General features: G+C 34.8%; 1 protein-coding gene across 3 annotated transcripts in view; it reads right to left on the minus strand.

Annotated features, from left to right (window-relative positions):
• Positions 1–19,722, minus strand: part of LOC121424800 (prominin-1-A-like) — a 108,662-nt gene that overhangs the window by 88,054 nt on the left and 886 nt on the right. The gene's annotated exons all lie outside the window — the stretch shown is intronic.

The raw sequence follows: 19,722 nt of genomic DNA on the forward strand, positions 1-19,722 counted from the left end.
ACAAATTATATATGGATGGAAAGGTATTGTCTTTTTATACACAAATATGTTACTAAAAAGTCTTATAGATGTCGTGGAAATGCAAGAAATGAAATTATTAGACACCCTTCTCAGCCCCCCAGACTGACAATCACGCAGCCGAAAACGGTCGAGAATAATGACGTCACACAATCGACGAGCTCATCATCTCTCTGTGCATCATGCACTGAATCACCTTACTGACCTGTTCAATATCTTCCGAATTTACCGTTTTCTTCATGTAATGTGATATTCAATTTCTGTTTTCGACAACTTCAGACCAAACGTGAATCAGAACTGTGTTCCTTTGCCCGTTTTTATTGAATTGTGGACTGTAAAGACCGATTTTGTCCACTGCAGTCGTCATTGTGTTGCTCCACTCCAGTCAGTGAGTGAGTCGCTGCCCAAATAATATACATGTAAGTAGAGAATCTAATCAAGAACTTGAAAATCAAAAGCAGCAATTAAGAAGTAAGATTTAATAAATACAGGACTGAATAGAATCTCACATGAAAATAAAAAGAGAAAAAAGAGCTGGTAGGAACGGGGAAGGAATATAATAAAAAAAAAAAATCCCGAACCCCCCAAAAAATCAACGAGTTTCGAACCAGGATCCCCGCACTAATAAAAAAACCTACGTACATGTACGTACAGATTTGTCCATAGACCATGTCTCTATCTCTGCCGGGTTCATAATGATATATAAACCAAGGCTCGACATTAGCGGTGGCCCGGGGCCACCAAAAATTCATCTCGGGCAACCATTATTGAAAAAATGTTAAGTTTTGGTGGCCCGAATCGGGCAACCAATAATTTTCAAAGTAGCGCAATTTTTCTCCCGATTTTGCATGCATTTATCAACTTTCTACAGTTCAAATTGCAAGTCAATTCGTCATGCGCCTTTTTTGTTAATCTACACACAAATACACACACACAAAGATTGCACAGTCATGACAGTATGTAGGCCTACCGCTAGCATACAGTAACTATTATTCAGCCGGCCGTGCCGGCTGTCTGGCTGAGCTTTGCATGCGTGAAACCACTGCAGCTGGCTGTGCGCTAGCAGACTATTCAGACTCAGGGAGCTGCGATGCGAAATGTTACTGCTAAGAAATCTTCCCCAGAACTTTGAAAATCTACATCAAAGTCACATTTTACACCAATGAAATGCCCTTCTACAGTCCATATTACTGAAACCTGATAATTTGCAAGCATTAAAAGGAGGAATTATGACCTCTCTTTTGACTCAAAAAGACCGATTTCCAAATGCATTAATACACATAAAACACATAGGTGAGTACATCACAGTCCCACATGTGCATTTGTATGTATGTTGATATTTGGTTTATTTTCGAAGCTGTCTTGAATAGACAGCTTCTTTCTTCTTTCTTTCTTGTTTATAAATGACTTCTTAAACCACTCTTAAGGAAGTAAATATTTTGGGAAGGCATTTTATTGATATGAAATGTGAATTTTTTCCCTTCATTTTGTCAAATATAGGGAAGGAATTTTCTCACTGTTTTTTCCAGATAACTTGCCGTTTTCTTATTTTTTGTCCGTCATTTTTTTTACAGTGATAAAAACATTTATACCCCTTCCCATTGAATATGCCTGATTAAAGAACATGTTTCTACTGAATAATAATAATAATAATTTCCCCCATTTTTCTGATAATTTTGTCTTTTCATTTTCTTACATTTTCTTTAGTTTTTTTCTCAATTTTTTTCCTGTTCTTTGTTTTTTTCTTCATTTTTTATTTGTCTTATTTCACTTATTCATTTTTACAATTTTTTTTTAAATATACTATTCTAAAACTTATTTTTGTTTATTTCCCCCTTTTATACATTGTTCTAATTCTGTAGCATATTTTCTGTGATTTTCTCCTGCTATAAAATGCTGGAAAAGAGAAAATAAACTGGATTTGGGGCCTGCATAATCTAGGTTTTATGATCAAAAAGGAAGGAAATATCATTGTTTTGTAAATCAATCTGAGTTTGCTTTATGCACTATTTATTTACTTTACCATTATGAGTGTGTCTATACGGAGATTAAAAGTCCACACAACCTGGGAGCAATACAATTCTTTAATTCTCTTTCAATCATTTCATATTCACAATGATAGAACAATTAATATATTACCACAAAATAAGCAAAGTAAAATAACAGCAAGCACGATTTACAAACAAGATGTACAAAGAATAGTGGTACGCAGGGTTGGCGATTTTTTTGATTTTTTAAAAAAAATCAAAAAAATCGGATTTATTTGATTTAAATCAGATTTTTTTTATTTAAATCAGATTTTTTTGATTTTTTTAAAGTTCCTTCGAAAAAAAGGGTAATTATCCCCCCCCCCCCTTACTCTTACAATGACATCAATATTGATGTTATACATTTCACCCCTAATATTGTTCTTAACCACATATTTTGTAATTAAAATCCAGTAAAAAAGGACAATTAAAAATAAATTTGAGGAATCATGTATCTGAACTTAATTCTATCATACATAGGCCTATGAAGGAATATTCCATAGGGAATTCCCAGTGAGTAGAGAAAATTCCCCTCTGGGATTTTTCATTCAAATATTTTAAAAAATCCAAGAGAAAAAATCCCTTATCAAAACTGCCAACAAACCCTTTGCCAATTACTAGCATTCATGTATATTGTAAGAGAAATATTTCTCATCAATGATTTTTTTTCAATTAGTCACAGCTTTACAATAGGTCATTTTCAAACGTGAGTGACACGACAATCGGAGAGGTTTAAGGGCTCATATCTTCAAACTTAAAGGTTATGAATCAATCATGACTACTATATTATATACAATGTAGGACTGGCATGGGCCACTGTGAGTTTGATTTGAATTTAACAATTCGTTTAGTAGATATGATTAAAAAACGATGCGTGAGTGACACGACAAATTTTGGACATGGGTTTCTGACCACTAACACATATGGTTGGATTCGTGCCCAAGTAGTTGTCATGGAGTACTGTGAGTACCAGTAAATGGACATAAATAGTGTACCTATCTAACACATATAGTCAAAATCAATCAAACCTTCTCTATGGAAAATGGTACCCTCCTATATACCGTGAGTGACACGACATCCAAAACGTGAGTGACACGACAAGTGCAAAAATACAACATTTATCTCAACATTGAAAGTATTTTTTGCATGATCTAGAAGAGTAAAATACCATTAACCAAAAAACAAGCTTAATTACATAATAACTGCTTTCTTTAAAGTTCATAATATGTCATCCTGATGTTTTATTCTTGGTTTATGGTCATATTTGCCCATCAACTCACATTCCCTATACCATACCACATTGTCACACTAGGGCTTCTACCACTCTCCTCTTTAGAGGAGGAGGGGGCACTTGAAGGAGGTGTTATGAGGTCTTGGCATTGACATCAACTCCAACATTCTTTTTGTGGCCTGATATCATTCAAAACTTTAACTCTTTCTCCCTATCTGTATATGAAAGTTTACAGGTTCATACAATTCAGCATCCACAACGGATGGAATAATTTTTCCTTGTAAGAAAGGTATTCTCAATAGTCACTAACATCATCTGGCATGGTCTGGTAGCCAATGATGTCATGTATGACTCCTTTTTCTTGAAATATTGGATTACAATATTATCCTCCTTTAATAATTTAAGCATTGTCCAAATAGGACATGGCAGTTTCAATGTCTTTTTTGGTACCAAACCCCAATCACATATATGTAGGCACTGTACCAAAATTCAGAGCTATGCTTTTAGCTGGAATCTTGTAAGCACCTTTTCATTGCTAATTATTTGATCATATACCATACCACGGGAATCCAGGGAAAGCCACAAGGTGAAAGACGCAGTCAGTACCTGATTCTTGCAGTCTGCTACTATTACATAACAACTACAAGTCATTAGCCTTTCCTTTTCTAAGCCCTTGGATGTCACACTAAAATCCGATTCAGCATCCCAACCAGGCTCCCTTTATACCTCAATAGCTTTTCCCCTCGAGGTCCAGCTCTGTTCTTATCAGGGTACCCCCCCAAAAAAAAAAATTGATCTACTGGTACATGGCAACCCTATCCAAATCAAAAATCAAAATGCGGTCTCGGTTGGGACTTGTTGGGACCTACATGAACATGCATCATTTTGTTGTAATGAATATGTGTAAATGCAAATCTGCTCTGAACACACATCGGCCCGCTTACGGTAGTTTACTGTTCAGACCCTACATGTAGTTAATCACTAGCGGTATGAATGGTGGCCGAACAAATACATGTAATGATTTTGAACTTGGCATGTAGCTGCTTCAAGCAATATCCAAAATGTTCTATCAAATCTCAGTACATTCTCACCTGAAATGTTTATGTTTTCTTGCAAATTTGTTTATTTCATGTCCTGGAATACAAGCTTTATGGCAAATGAAAAGGTTGATTTAATCAATCAGAAGGAAAAGAAAAATATTTTCTTTTCCGAATTTGAAAAAATGTTTGGTGTTCATGGTGATCTCTTATATCTCATGTACACTACTTTACCACTAAATTTCTGCAAATTTCAAAAAAGGATCCCTGACTTTTCTAAAGCTGTATGAGTATAACAAAGAAATAACATTGCTCAAAAAAAGGTGAACTTTCTGCTCATTTCTGTAAATGGAGACAGAGAATGTTAGAGTAATACCTAGGTATGACCATCACCAACCCTTTAGACTCCCTTTATGCATTGTAAATATGTCCATTGCTAAAGTATAGTGGTTTTTCTCTTGATAAATTCATAATTTTGTGTTGATTGATTATGTTGTTATATTCTTAATCACAGTACATTCACCAAAATATGAATTAGGATCCGAGTCTTCACACCAATGGAAAATTGTCAGGATTTTTTAAACCAAGGCAACCACGGAGAGGAGAGAAAATAGATGAACTCAATGTCAAATTCAATATTTCCATAAAAAGGAGTAAAATTAGGAAGATGGAGGAAATTATTGGCCTAAAATAGGCCTACATGATGTCAGGAACAACATTTTGACTGTATCCCTGGTAAAACGCTTCAAAAATTACTGGATGTCCTTTTTTATACACAATATAATACCGTGAGTGACACGACATTTCGTGAGTGACACGACATTGTGAGTGACACGACACAACTTTAACAGTTAATTTTAGCTTTACCTTAACACATTGGACCAAGTTACTTTATATACAATAAGGTACAGATAAACTGTATTTGCTCCAGTACTGGGATAAATTAATTTTCAGAATACACAGCTCTAGAAAACTTTTTGCATTTAAAACGTGAGTGACACGACAACCAGTTTTGAAAACTTCGAAACCCAATTTTTTTCAGAAAAACACCTCAAAGAATTTTTTTTTGCTATTTAGGAGTTAGATACAATACACAGCTTGTATCTTGCCAACAAATGTGCTTCTAATACAAATTTTATATTGTGATAGGCAATATGTGAATTTTAATGCAAAAATCAACATTTTGTAACATTTAATTTCCCTTGCATAAAATTCACTGTATCTCAAGACATAATTAATACTTTTATGTAAATGAAATGGAAAAATATACTTTACATGTCTAGTTTCAAAAAACATTGATGCCTAATGATTTCTAGCAAGTTTTAATTTTCACCCCCATGTCCACTTTTGTTTGAAAATGACCAATAGTCAAAGAGAGACTACAACTGTATATGTTAAGGATCTTTTTGATAAAAAGCTCTTCTCTTGCTACAGATATAGATGCAAAACTCTCAGTTTTGGAGAACAATATAGGAGATAGCTTAGTCAAAGGGTGACTATACTACATTCTGTTACTGTGATTTTTTTACATTAATCTACAATTTTTATTCCCATATTCTCTACAAAAAAATCTGTTTGATCCATGAAGTATGAAAAAATCTACTTACTTTTAACTTAGAGGATAAAAACTGCAAAACTGCTTAAATTACAACATATGTATTACAAAAAGAAGTATTTTATTTTAAATGAGACACAGCTTACAACTGCCAATGATTGTAACTGAAGTACCTGCATCTTAACGTTAAAATACAGTGTTAAATGTTTATTCTGAGTTTTGCAAATTGTTGTTATAGAGCTCTTTCCATTATTACATGCAGATACAAAACTTCCATTATTTGTAGCACTGAACATAAAATGGGCTGCAGTGACTTAAAAGGTTTATAAGAGAAAGCTTTTCTCAACAGTCAAATTATGACTGTACTACATTATGTTAATGTGATTTTTATAATTATGTTATTCAAAACATCAAATGTATGATAAATGTAACAATACGAAATAAGAGGCATGTTAAATATGTTGATTACATGCAGGTATCATTTTTTATTTTACATGACAGAAGTAGTTATGTGTAGGCGAAGGATCAAAACTGGAAAACTGCCAACAAACCTTTTCTCATCGACTTTTATATATTTTATATTTTTTTTTACAAACTGCTCTCTGAAAAGTCTTTGGATTATGTGAAAACTTTACGTTAAGAAAGAAATTGACTAATAATAACTGACAAAGAATGTAAAATTTCAGAAGAAAAACTCGACATAATTTACAAAAAATGAGTACCTACATGTATTGACAACATACATCTGTAGTTTTTAAGGAATTACCTGATTTTATTAATTTGATTTTAATTTGTTTTAAGTAGATATGAAGACTTTGTTGATCTTTTATTGATATAAAGTTAATTCAAACTTTTTCAGTTGACTTGAAGAATTAAAACTGCATTGAACAAATACTTTGTCCATGATTTGTACATGTTTCAATGGAAGTGATTTAAATCAATGATTTTTTAAAAAAAATCATGGTGATTTAAATCGCGATTTAAATCACGATTTAAATCAATGTGATTTAAATCCGCCAACCCTGGTGGTACGTGGTAGTGACTGCAGAATATTTCAGTTTATTTTATTCATTTTTAATTAATGTTTTTCTTTATATTTTTCGGGCCACCAAACTTTACTAATGGGCCACCAAAAAAAATTATTTGAAGGTTTTGGTGGCCCGAACAGGCCACCACCAAAAAAAGTTAATGTGGAGCCTTGTATAAACAAAGTGCGTTCGCTGCTGTTCCAACTGCAATTCCAATCATTTCGCGATGGATATTGCCGTGTTTTTTTGTGGTTCCTGAACTTGCTACGTAATTAAATTTCATAATTTTTATTCAGTCGTGAAGACGAATGTCTATGCTTTATATTGATAATAATATCAATGTGGTGCAAGCATGATTTCTAAGTGAAAATATGCTTTGTTTTTTCACGTATATTTCTTGAAAACAAATAATTTTTTCTAAGCTAAATATCGGTATCCAAAAATATGTTAAATGTGCATTTCATTTTTACTGTTCATAAAAATTCAAACTTTTATCTATGTAATAAGACCAATCTTGAGAGGAATAAACAATTCTAAGAGCAAAAAAGGCTGATTGGAAAGATCGTCTTCAATGGGCTGCTGTCAGCTCAGCTGCTCACTGCTCTTGGTGTGACGTCACTCAGCTGGAGCTCACCAGAGGACGGACGAAGGCAGAAATATGCCATGAAAATAAGTCATTTTTGAGAGCTGATTTCTGCAAACTCTAATCACTATTTTAAAAAGTGAAGTTATATAGGCCTAGCCTATCTGATTAGTAATACTTCCCCTTTACAATGATGACCACAAAAAGTCATTATAAAATACTTTTGATTCTTCGGTTGTGTACTTTAAAGCAATTATGTCTGCACAACAGGTGAGTGGTGACCACATCTTTTGCTAGATCCAATACATGAAGATTTTTCCGTTTTACCGTAATGGGAGTGACCTTTCTTCTATTGTATTCCGATCTTGACAATGACATAATATCTCTCCATTCTGCAGATTGTTAACAACCGCAATTTTAATCCAAAAAGATCAGATTTCAAATCATTAAAAATCTCACCAAGAGCATAAGAAAGTGTCACCAGTCGTGTGTGAAGTTGTGCGCAACTTCTGACAGCTTTACATGTATGAAACACCACTCTGGTTATCCTTCATACATGTACCGGTAGTTCTCTATAGAAAAGGGAACATTCCAAACCACAGAATAATTCTTCAGGTATACAGGCAGCGCCATGCACAGTTATGCAGTTGTGACTCACACAGCTTTCCAAACATTAAGAAAACTAAATACATCCATACCACCAAGGTCACATTTGTTAAATACATGTAGGATTTCTTTGACATTTAGCCTATAGTCATACACCCTCAGGCATTTTTTCCCCTATTCTTCTTTCAGAGCTGCTCCTCAACACACCCTCCAGTGCTGCCTGAACTGGAAGCTACATGTAATATTGTATTTCCATTGGCCAATATGCATGCATCATACATGTAGAAATAGTGGCCAACATTTTGGGAAGTAAACTATACAGCTCGAAAGTCATCTCTCGATTCAATTTCATAAGTTTGGTGTTGCCTGATAAATGTACAGTACATGTAGGCTACATGTTAGATGTCGGCCTCAAGGCCTACTACATTTACATGCAAGGACTACAAGGATGTAGGCTCATCATGATTGTATCATAAGTAGATTTATCGAATGGACATCAGTTTATAATAGAACTAGGAGTGGTACTAAGTACATGTACTTGTACATGTAGGGTAGTTTTATGGCATGTATTATATATATAATTCAACAGGTTTTCACAATAACCAATAAATTCCAAAAAGTTCCATTCCATTTGGTACCAGTAGTTCAATCACGGGCCCAGTCCATTTGAAGAACGGTCCTTTGTTCAATCAAAACATACTTTGAACATTGTATGAACACAACTGTAGACAGGTAATATTTCGAATCCTGCCTTAATCCTGTTGATTAAAGGTCTTAACAGGACATGTCAATTAGAGTTGCCAAACACCTGATAATCACACCTGCTGAGCCACTTTTACTTGTGCAGGTTCTCTATCATCCAGAGGGTGCTTATCTCCAGATTCTAGGCCAATTAACACAAAAATTCTTTGTGTAGCAGATTTTAAACAGAACAGTACAGAACTACATGTACATGTATTTTACGCTTTTCACACAAATCGTTGGAAATGGTACAAAGGCGGGCTGCCCAACTTGTGATGAAGAACTACAGTAGAGAATCCAGAGTTACAGATATGTTGGAGACACTGGGCTGAAACTCCTTTTTAGAGGACAGAAGAAGAAATCTTCGCCTCATTAGCTTCTTTTAAAGAAGATACATGCAGAAGTACTCCACCTCCATGTACATGTACACTGTAGATCTACAAAATATGCCTCAAAGAAGGAAACACAATTGAGACGCTCTCACGATGAACAATTCAAGGTCAAGTCAGCCTTCATATCAACAACACAATTTATTAGCGAACTCCTTCCCCGAAACGATCATCCATTGGAACAATCTCATTAAAGAAACTGTCACCCCAAGAAACTCTGAATCTTCAAAAACAAACTACAAAGACCCCCCTGTACATACAGTACATCTACTACATGTAATTTTTTCCTTATCTCACAGGTCAAATTTTCTGACTTTACCCAAGCTGAAAAAAATACTTCCTTTTCTCACACAATATTCAGTAATTCCTGACTAGTGGTAGCCATTCATGGGAGCTTATCTCTGATTGGGCAACAGCACTGGCTCCGTTGCCCTAGCACCTTCCTTAATAGCTGAGCTGACTCGTGTCCCCAGACTTTCATACTTGACACTGCTCGGCTACATGTAACTGCTATTTCGCAGGGCCAAACTGTGGGGTTAGCCCACTTCGCAAAAATGCTTTCAGAAAAAAGAGAGGTGTTATCCCATTCTTACCATTAAATCCCACTGATAGTACGGGTTTGATAACAATTTTTGCATGTGACAAAAGCGTGGCAGTCAAGATTTTTTCTCTTACAGTGAATGACAAAAAATGCTAATTAAATAAGCAATATTATTCCCTAATAAATGTTTTAAACATTTTCATGTGAATGTACATGTATACACCAAGATTATGGATTCAGGATAGTCCGGCAGAGTATAATATAATACATGTCTCCTGTAATTACTGGCATAGAAATTACTTCAAAGGCATGCTTGGCACATTCTCGAGAAATTTCTGCCAAATTCCGAGCACCTGCAAGAATGCTTCCTAATAGTTGCTTCTACATTTCAATATAATTAATGGATCAACCAGTATGAGTATAAAGGCAAGGTACTTGTTATTTTAGCCCATTAAGTTTTTTGTTATAATTGGTTCTCACAAATTAATAACATATACATGTGATAAACAAGAGGAAAAACTCCTTGCACAATGCACATACAGTACATGTGATGTTGGAGCCTATCCTATGAAACTCTAATTGACTATCAAAACAAAAATTAATCTTAAAGGGATGGTCGAGGCTGGAGATATTTATATAAACAGTGCGTCCCAGAATAAACGAAACCGAGATTTAGCGATCATTTATCATAACTTAATCATACATAAAATAGACAAATGACCTACCAATTTAAAGCTCAGAATCTCCTCTTTCATCTAATATTACTTAGATTATTTCTTATTCACGCATGAGTGAGCAAAAACAATTTGAAGAAAGGATACCAAAAACTCATTTGGCGGGGGGTATCTGGGTTTCAAAAAGAAAATCACATTTCTGAAAAGTTCAATATCCGCTCTTTAATTTGGTACCTAAATTACAGAAAATGGTCAAGAAATAAAAAAAGTTCTTGCCATTTGAAATAAGGCTTGTATTTCCATAATTTCATGAGATAAACGTGTTTTCACCGGTTTCCCACAGAAGCTTTCGCATGGTGAACAAAAGATTTAATGCATGGCTGATCGTCAACAAAACAGAGTGTCGAGTGAGTTTGAAAGCCAGCCTGGAGAACCTCTTCATTTTATGAAATTATTGAAATTCAAGCCTTATTTCAAATGACCAGAACTTTGTTATTTCATGACCGTTTTCTGTAATTTAGGTATCAAATTAAAGAGGAGATATTGAACTTGTCAAAAATGTGGTTTTCTTTTTGAAACCCAGATACCCCCCGAAAAATGAGTTTTTGATATCCTTTCTTCAAATTGTATTTGCTCACTCATGCGTGAATGAAAAATAATCTAAGTAATATCAGATGAAAGAGGAGATTCTAAGCTTTAAATTGGTAGGTCATTTGTCTATTTTATGTATGATTAAGTAATGATAAATGATCGCTAAATCTCGGTTTCGTTTTTTCTGGGATGCACTGTATAAATAGAGCAAAATTCACAAAGCAAAATGCTGAAAATTTGATTTAAAAAATCAGATAACAAATAACAATGTTATTGAATTTTTAAGATTTGAATTATTCTGGTGAATGAGTTCTAGGCATTTATTCATGAATATTCATTAGGTGGGCTGATGATGTCATATCCCCACTTGTTCTTTTGTATTTTATTAAATGAAATTAGGTTTATTTGAAAATTTTGTACCAAGAACTAAAACAATCGGATTGACAACTGATAAAGTGCATTAGTTATTTATTGCTGCAACTTTAATATTTCATCACATCATTTTAATATACATTGTACATGTATGAAAAAATGAAACAATTATGATTTCATGTAATATAGGGACAGTGATTTTCCACGATCACGGAAAACCGACGGAATTCCCGGAAAGGGCCTTTTGAAACGGAAAGTGGAATTTCAAATGGAAAATCATGGAAAACATATTTTTCTTCAAAATACACAGAACAGCAACAGAAATTACTAAAAAATATGAATATTAAATGGCCACAAATTCCCAGAAAACATGATCTTACTTCGCTACAATCATGACAATTTACACATCTTGACTGGATTAGACTTCATCACACACTCGATTGTACCCTCCTCGCGCCAATGTTCCCTGCCTTGGACGGGCGTGGGGCCAGGCGGAGTTGAGCTTATCGAAAACATTCACGCACACATCGTCTGATTTCAACAACACGGTTGTGAGTTGCTGCCCTCTACATTCGAATATGTAACAGCACGATATCACAGTCTTGAAATCCAAAATGGCGGATAGGCGAAAATCGTTGACTGCTGAAAACTATGTCCAAAAATTATCAATAAAATTTCATTTAAACGTAAAATAATGCTAATAATGTGAAAGGTGAGGAGCTATTGATGTTAAATGTTCGTCAAAATATTTTGTGTACCCGCATACATGTACATGTAGATCCCATTAGAACGGATTCTACTGCGTTGTTGGTACAGTGGCAGATACAAATTTTGACCAGCGTGAGTGTTGTGATATTGCTATTCAATGGGTAAACAGGATTGTCATTTTCTGACATGCTGAAACAGGATTTAAGATTTTCTGAAAACGGAAAAGGCATTTTTTTTAAACGGAAAATCACAGTCTCTAATAACATAAGAAAAAGGAAAGTGGGGATGACATCATCAGCCCACCTAATGAATATTCATGATGATGTGCATATAACTGTTTTCACAAAATATTGATAAACTTTAAAATTCAATAACAGTAACTTCATTATTTGTTATTCGATTTTGATGAAATTTTCAGCATTTTGCTTTGTGAATTTTACTGTGTGTATTTATTCAGATATAAATATTTTCAGCCCAGACCATCCCTTTAAGAAAACAAAGTACCATAAGTAACGGTGTATTAATATTAACCACACCTTTTTCTCGGCAGGGTAGAAGCAAAAGTCGGGGGTGCGGTTTATACACGGTGATGGGTCTGAGCCAGCCCGCCATAACCCCTCCCGTACATGTATGATGTCTGCCAGTTTACAACACATCGAGTGGCCGGGCGTAGCTGCCCAGGCAATGTCGCTTAGAGGGGTATGAGCACTATGAGCACTATGAGCCGCGGGTAATGGGAAGCGATTATTGCAATATTAATTAAATGTTGTCCATAACAAACGCACCCACCTTCATGACACTGATGTTGACTTTATTCTCGATTCAAAGTAGTGAAGTTCCCTGGCTAATTTAAAAGAGACGCCAAGCATACTCGGTAATATTTTGTCACCGCTGAGCGAGAGTTGAGTGAGCTTAGAGATTGCGTTGTAATGTGGTTACAGTGCGGCGCTATTCAAAGTCGAGTCCCGTTTCGCGCCAGCTTGTTTTTTTCCTTCCTGTTTGCTTTTCATAAGATACCATGTAAACCACGCACGAGAGAGACGGCACGAAGCCGTAAAAAACAACTGGAAAAAATGCCAATTTCTTTGTTTCTTGAACCTTCCTATAATCCCGTATCCAAAATTCATGCTAAGACATCAAATTTCTGAAAGTGATTGTGAGATTGTGATGCAAGAAATGTGAATGTTTCTTCCTCCTACGCTGGGAAAGACACAGATCATAATTTGTTAAGATGTACTGGCATGACTGGTACATGTACTATATCAAGGCTCGACATTAGCGGTGGCCCGGTGGCCCGGGGCCACCAAAAATTCATCTCGGGCAACCATTATTGAAAAAATGTTAAGTTTTGGTGGCCCGAATCGGGCAACCAATAATTTTCAAAGTAGCGCAATTTTTCTCCCGATTTTGCATGCATTTATCAACTTTCTACAGTTCAAATTGCAAGTCAATTCGTCATGCGCCTTTTTTGTTAATCTACACACAAATACACACACACAAAGATTGCACAGTCATGACAGTATGTAGGCCTATGTCTGGCTGAGCTTTGCATGCGTGAAACCAGTGCAGCTGGCTGTGCGCTAGCAGACTATTCAGACTCAGGGAGCTGCGATGCGAAATGTTACTGCTAAGAAATCTTCCCCAGAACTTTGAAAATCTACGTCAAAGTCACATTTTACACCAATGAAATGCCCTTCTACAGTCCATATTACTGAAACCTGATAATTTGCAAGCATTAAAAGGAGGAATTATGACCTCTCTTTTGACTCAAAAAGACCGATTTCCAAATGCATTAATACACATAGGTGAGTACATCACAGTCCCACATGTGCATTTGTATGTATGTTGATATTTGGTTTATTTTCGAAGCTGTCTTGAATAGACAGCTTCTTTCTTTCTTGTTTATAAATGACTTCTTAAACCACTCTTAAGGAAGTAAATACTTTGGGAAGGCATTTTATTGATATGAAATGTGAATTTTTCCATCATTTTGTCAAATATAGGGAAGGAATTTTCTCACTGTTTTTTCCAGATAACTTGCCGTTTTCTTATTTTTTTCTGTCATTTTTTTTTAGTGATAAAACAATTTATACCCCTTCCCATTGAATATGCCTGATTAAAGAACATGTTTCTACTGAATAATAATAATTTCCCCCATTTTTTCTGATAATTTTGTCTTATTCATTTTTCTTACATTTTCTTTTGTTTTTTTTTCTCAATTTTTTTTTCTGTTTGTTTTTTCTTACTTCATTTTTTATTTGTATATTTCACTTATTCATTTTTACAAATTTTTTTTTTCAATATACTATTCTAAAAATTATTTTTGTTTATTTCCCCCTTTTATACATTGTTCTAATTCTGCAGCATATTTTCTGTGATTTTCTCCTGCTATAATATGCTGGAAAAGAGAAAATAAACTGGATTTGGGGCCTGCATAATCTAGGTTTTACGATCAAAAAGGAAGGAAAAATCATTGTTTTGTAAATCAATCTGAGTTTGCTTTATGCACTATTTATTTACTTTACCATTATGAGTGTGTGTCTATACGGAGATTAAAAGTCCACACATCCTGGGAGCAATACAATTCTTTTATTCTCTTTCAATCATTTCATATTCACAATGATAGTTCTAACAATTTATATATTACCACAAAATAAGCAAAGTAAAATAACAGCAAGCACGATTTACATACAAGATGTACAAAGAATAGTGGTACGTGGTAGTGACTGCAGAATATTTCAGTTTGTTTTATTCATTTTTAATTAATGTTTTTCTTTATATTTTTCGGGCCACCAAACTTTACTAATGGGCCACCAAAAAAAATTATTTGAAGGTTTTGGTGGCCCGAACGGGCCACCACCAAAAAAAGTTAATGTGGAGCCTTGACTATATCGTAGTTTGCAATGTAACGGCAGTGCTGTGTGTGTACACTGTGACTGTGAGGTGAGCGAGTGTGTAAGTTGCCAATATTGTCGGAACCGTTCTTTCTTTCTAACTTTTGTAGATGAATTGATCAAGAACAGCATATTTCTGCATACCAGTAATCTCTTTGGATACTTTGAAATCTTAAAAGCTTAGATTTTGTTTCTTCGTACCTCAAATATGCATGTAAATGTGAGATTTTTTTTTTTTTAGTCCAAAGTTGGGGGTGCGGTTAATACACGGGTGCGGTTAATACACCGTTACTTACGGTACATGTATACAGTCATGTTATGTGTATGAAATTATTTTTCCTTTACAAAGAACTCATTCACGCATAAAACACAATGAATGTCAGATGCTCACAATTTATTAGTCACACAATGAAGCACCTCCGAAGAACCACACAATTGAAATCATCATTCAAAAAGTGAATAAACACATTCCGTCTAGCCTGAACAATAACAAAATATACTCCCACATATTACCAGTCATGATAATTCATCTTACTGTAATTTCATTCATCATCCATGAAAAGATGACGGACTACATGTACCGGTACATAGAAAGAGGTACATGTCGTGGAATTTATGCTTGTACAGTGTACAGTAGCACACACTCAAACTATTAAATTCAAGATAGATCTACTCTCTAAGGGAGATCGGGGTTAGTTGGAACATTAGGTGGTTTCAAACCGCCTCGATCACAAGAAACCCCGTTAAATTACAGGAACTGTTTTTGGCTAAAAAATACCCATTAATTATTCCTGCATTCACACCGCCCCGAAACATACCCTTCGGGATAAGTTCCTGAAGTTACGAGCATGCACATAGTATGGTCTGATAAGCAGGCAAGGCGCGAGATTCGAAATCACTAGCCCAGCAGCCACCCACGGCGCCGCAGCCAGCGGCACGCTGGGCTAAAAGTTCCTGTAATTTGCTTTCACATCGCCAAAATACCTGCGACCTTGGAAAAATCCCCGCGAAAGTTCTCGTAATTTCGCCAAGTACTACTATTTAGCAGGTATTTTCCTTCCGGGAAATAACGCGTAGTTTGCTTTCACATTGTACCAAAATACCTGGTATTTTCTGATCGGGGTCAATTTCGCGATCAGAGAATACCTGGAACTGACGAACTTCGAGGCAGTCTGAAACCACCTATTGTAATTTTCTTTAACGCCTGTGAAATAGATTTATGCAATACTGCCCTCAATTTATTGCTATTGAGAATACAACACTATAATAGCAATAAATTGAGGGCAGTATTGCATAAATTTATTTTACAGTCGTTAAAGAAAATTAAAATGTTTCAACGTACCCCACGTTCCAACTAACCCCGATCTGCGCTACATGTACATGTTATGCATGCAGGGCCTCCATGTAGAATTTTGCTATGCATTTAAAGAGGAAAATACAATAGACCTACATAAGCCTACACATTTAATGGTGGTGGTTGTGTGCATACATGTACACCACTACTCATGAGATTATCCATCTATAATCTTGCCTTATTTCTCATTTATTTTTGATAAATATTTTTTAATTTCAGATTGTTATTTTGTTAAATTGTTATATTACATGTTCCTTCACTTTTGGCTTTAACTTTAACAAACCACTATTAAAACTCAGCCTTAAAAAAATTGTAATGCCATGAAATCGCAACCACCACTAAAAGTGGGTCTACATTTGTACTATTAGAACACTGGTGTACATGTAGGCATACATTATCTTTTACATGCATCACAGAATGAATGCTTAAACAATATATACATTGTAGGCCTATAGTTAGAACAATACAGTTCTTCATCTGTATTTAGCACAACCAAGAAATAGATTTTGACAACATACATTGTACATGTATAAATCTGTTTAGACCATTAGTGAATGGGGATTGGATTAGCTCATTGAGCTGGTAGTAGAGCTTTCTATACCAGAGTTGGGAGCAGATGGTCTCTGGTCACTGTATTGATTACATCCTCTATATAGAATCAATATTTCTAACCTGTGAAAATGTGATGCGTGTATGAAATAATGCATACATGTACTTAATCGTTTGCCTGCAGTGGGACTCTTGTGCAATTAGGCCTACAGTATACTTCAGTATACAGTGTACATGCAGGTATCTCCATGTACAAGAAGAACTATAAAAGATGAAGTAGAACTCACACGTTACACCTACAAATGGACATGTAGTAGTGCTCACAAGTCACACGTATGCCTGCTGTACTGACATTACTGCCTACTGTGCAATGTGAAGTAAAATCATTCTTTCAGCAGATCCGAATGGTAACTTTTCTCAAGTTTCTTTCGAGTGAAATCTTCAATTTCTTTTAATTTAATGAAGGAAGGAGATTTACAGTGTAAGCTCTTATTACAGTGTAGCTGCATTAAAGAAATAAAAAAACATTCTAAGAAAAACCTCTCTATGATAAACATTTTCCAATTTCTTATGAAGTTTAATAAAAATACACTTATATTGGAGAAGTGGGTCTACATACACATACCTATCATTCGCATTTTCAGGGAGGTGTACATGTGTAATTTTTAAGCAAATCCTAGATTTTGCAGCAAATTAGCTGTAAAATTTCACTAGCACAAAAATTTCCACCTTAAAGTAAATGTACCTGCCATTCGCATCCACATACTGCAACATAAAATTATCATGTCAAAAAAGAATTGACATATAGAGAAACTATAAACTATTGGCTTGCATTGTTGTTTTGTTTAATTTTTTAATCAAGTTTTTGTTAAGAATATCAAACAACATAACATAAAATTACAAGAAAATCAAGCAAATTAGGACCATAGATACATGTACACTGTCGTTTTATATGAACATATTTGCAGTACATAAAGAGAATGTTAAAAAATCAAACCTCTATTTATGAAAATGAATCTATAGAAAGTTTACCTTTCTTTTTAGCCATGTTGTATTCAATTTCTTTATTACTCATTAGATTAGGAAAGGTTTAAAACAAGCAAAGTCAGGGGTCTTATTTTGAAATTTGCAGAGATGAATAAATTATTTAAGCGATATAAAAATATATGAGATAAGAGAGTCTCCCTGAAGTGAACATTGTTAAAATTCCTTTTTGTCTGGTAATGTATTGGTAAGTACTAGGTACTACGGGTTCACTCTGCATATAATGCACATGTACAGTACATAGTATTTTGGATCGTAATGCGCAAACCCCAGGTTAGTCAAAATGGTCTGAATTTTATACAGATGATTATTGAAAACGAGCTATATTGTAACTGTGGCTTGTGAGCACGGAGAGCTCTCAGTTTATCAAAATGATATCAAACAAAAGTTGGAACTTTTACTTGACCTGTCTCATCAACAACAGTACAACACCCACTTGATCGAGATTGGAGTAGTACCAATTAGAGTCTGAACACGCAGACTACTATACAGTACAATAGGTACACCAGGAAACAATAGACCCAAACAAATTACAGTCTGTAACATTTCACCCATTAAAAACATTTGTTTACACAGCTTAAACCAGCATCTATTGTGTGAAATAGAACCAATACAACCAGTTATCCATAGAAGACACAATAGACTTAACCTTCTAACCATAAATGAACAAAGGATTTCTACAAGTGACACCTGTAGTAATACAAAAGGGCTGTGAACAAATGTAAGATGGCCCCTGGTACATACTTGTACATGTTCATGTACAGTTTGAAATAACATAATGACATAAATTGAAAATTTATCTTTTGAACAGTGTATTCACAAACATTGCTCAACATTTCTAGGAATGCAGAAATTTGGTACACATTTTTAAGTACATGTAGTGTGAAAGCCTTTGTACACGCTACAACAGACAATAAAATTGCACCTACATGTACATGTACGTGTAATCTACATGTATTAATTCAAGGATAAATGTGGTAGGATTGGAAACCTTTGGTACTATATTTACGCATACCTGACAATGCACCAAATTCAAGAATTGTCATTGTCATACCACAGAAATTGTCTTTCTGTTCATGCCAACAATCAAAGTAAAAATTATTATTGTACAGGTACAAACAGTCATGTATGGCAGTTTGCGAGGGGCAAGCAGTTGCAATTCACTGGCTGAAAACTAGATATATTCTTTTAATAAAAATAGGGTTTTCAGTTTAACCTGTATAAATTTAAAGGACAAGCAACTCCCTACATTATAATTAATCTTTATTAATGTACGTATTCATAAATTGTTCATGTGAAAACAGGTTCATAAGATCCTATATAAAGAGCGTACATGTACTGTTTTGCATCTTGGTCCTGGTATTAAAGTGGAATATAAAAAAAATGATAGCAAAATATTTTAAAACACAGATCCACACTTCATTATTAAAGGTCAAGTGCACGGTGCACCCAAGAAAAAAGTAGATTTGAATAAACAGAGAAAAATCAAACTAGCATAGAAGTTATAGAACGCTGAAAATTTCATCGAAATCAGATGTAAAATAAGAAAGTTATAACATTTTGAAGTTTCGCTTACAATGTAATTTTCACAAAACAGTGATATGCACAACTCGACTACATGCAAATGAGACAGTCCATGATGTCCCTCACTCACTATTTCTTTTGTTTTTTATTGTTTGAATTATACAATATTTCATTGTATAATTCAAAATTTCAAAACATCGCGTGTGCAATGGTCCGAGCACGGACCAGACCTGGTACCTCGCGCATATCGCATCCG

Source organism: Lytechinus variegatus, chromosome 12 (genome assembly GCF_018143015.1).
Source record: "Lytechinus variegatus isolate NC3 chromosome 12, Lvar_3.0, whole genome shotgun sequence".
In the NCBI taxonomy this organism is placed as follows: domain Eukaryota; kingdom Metazoa; phylum Echinodermata; class Echinoidea; order Temnopleuroida; family Toxopneustidae; genus Lytechinus; species Lytechinus variegatus.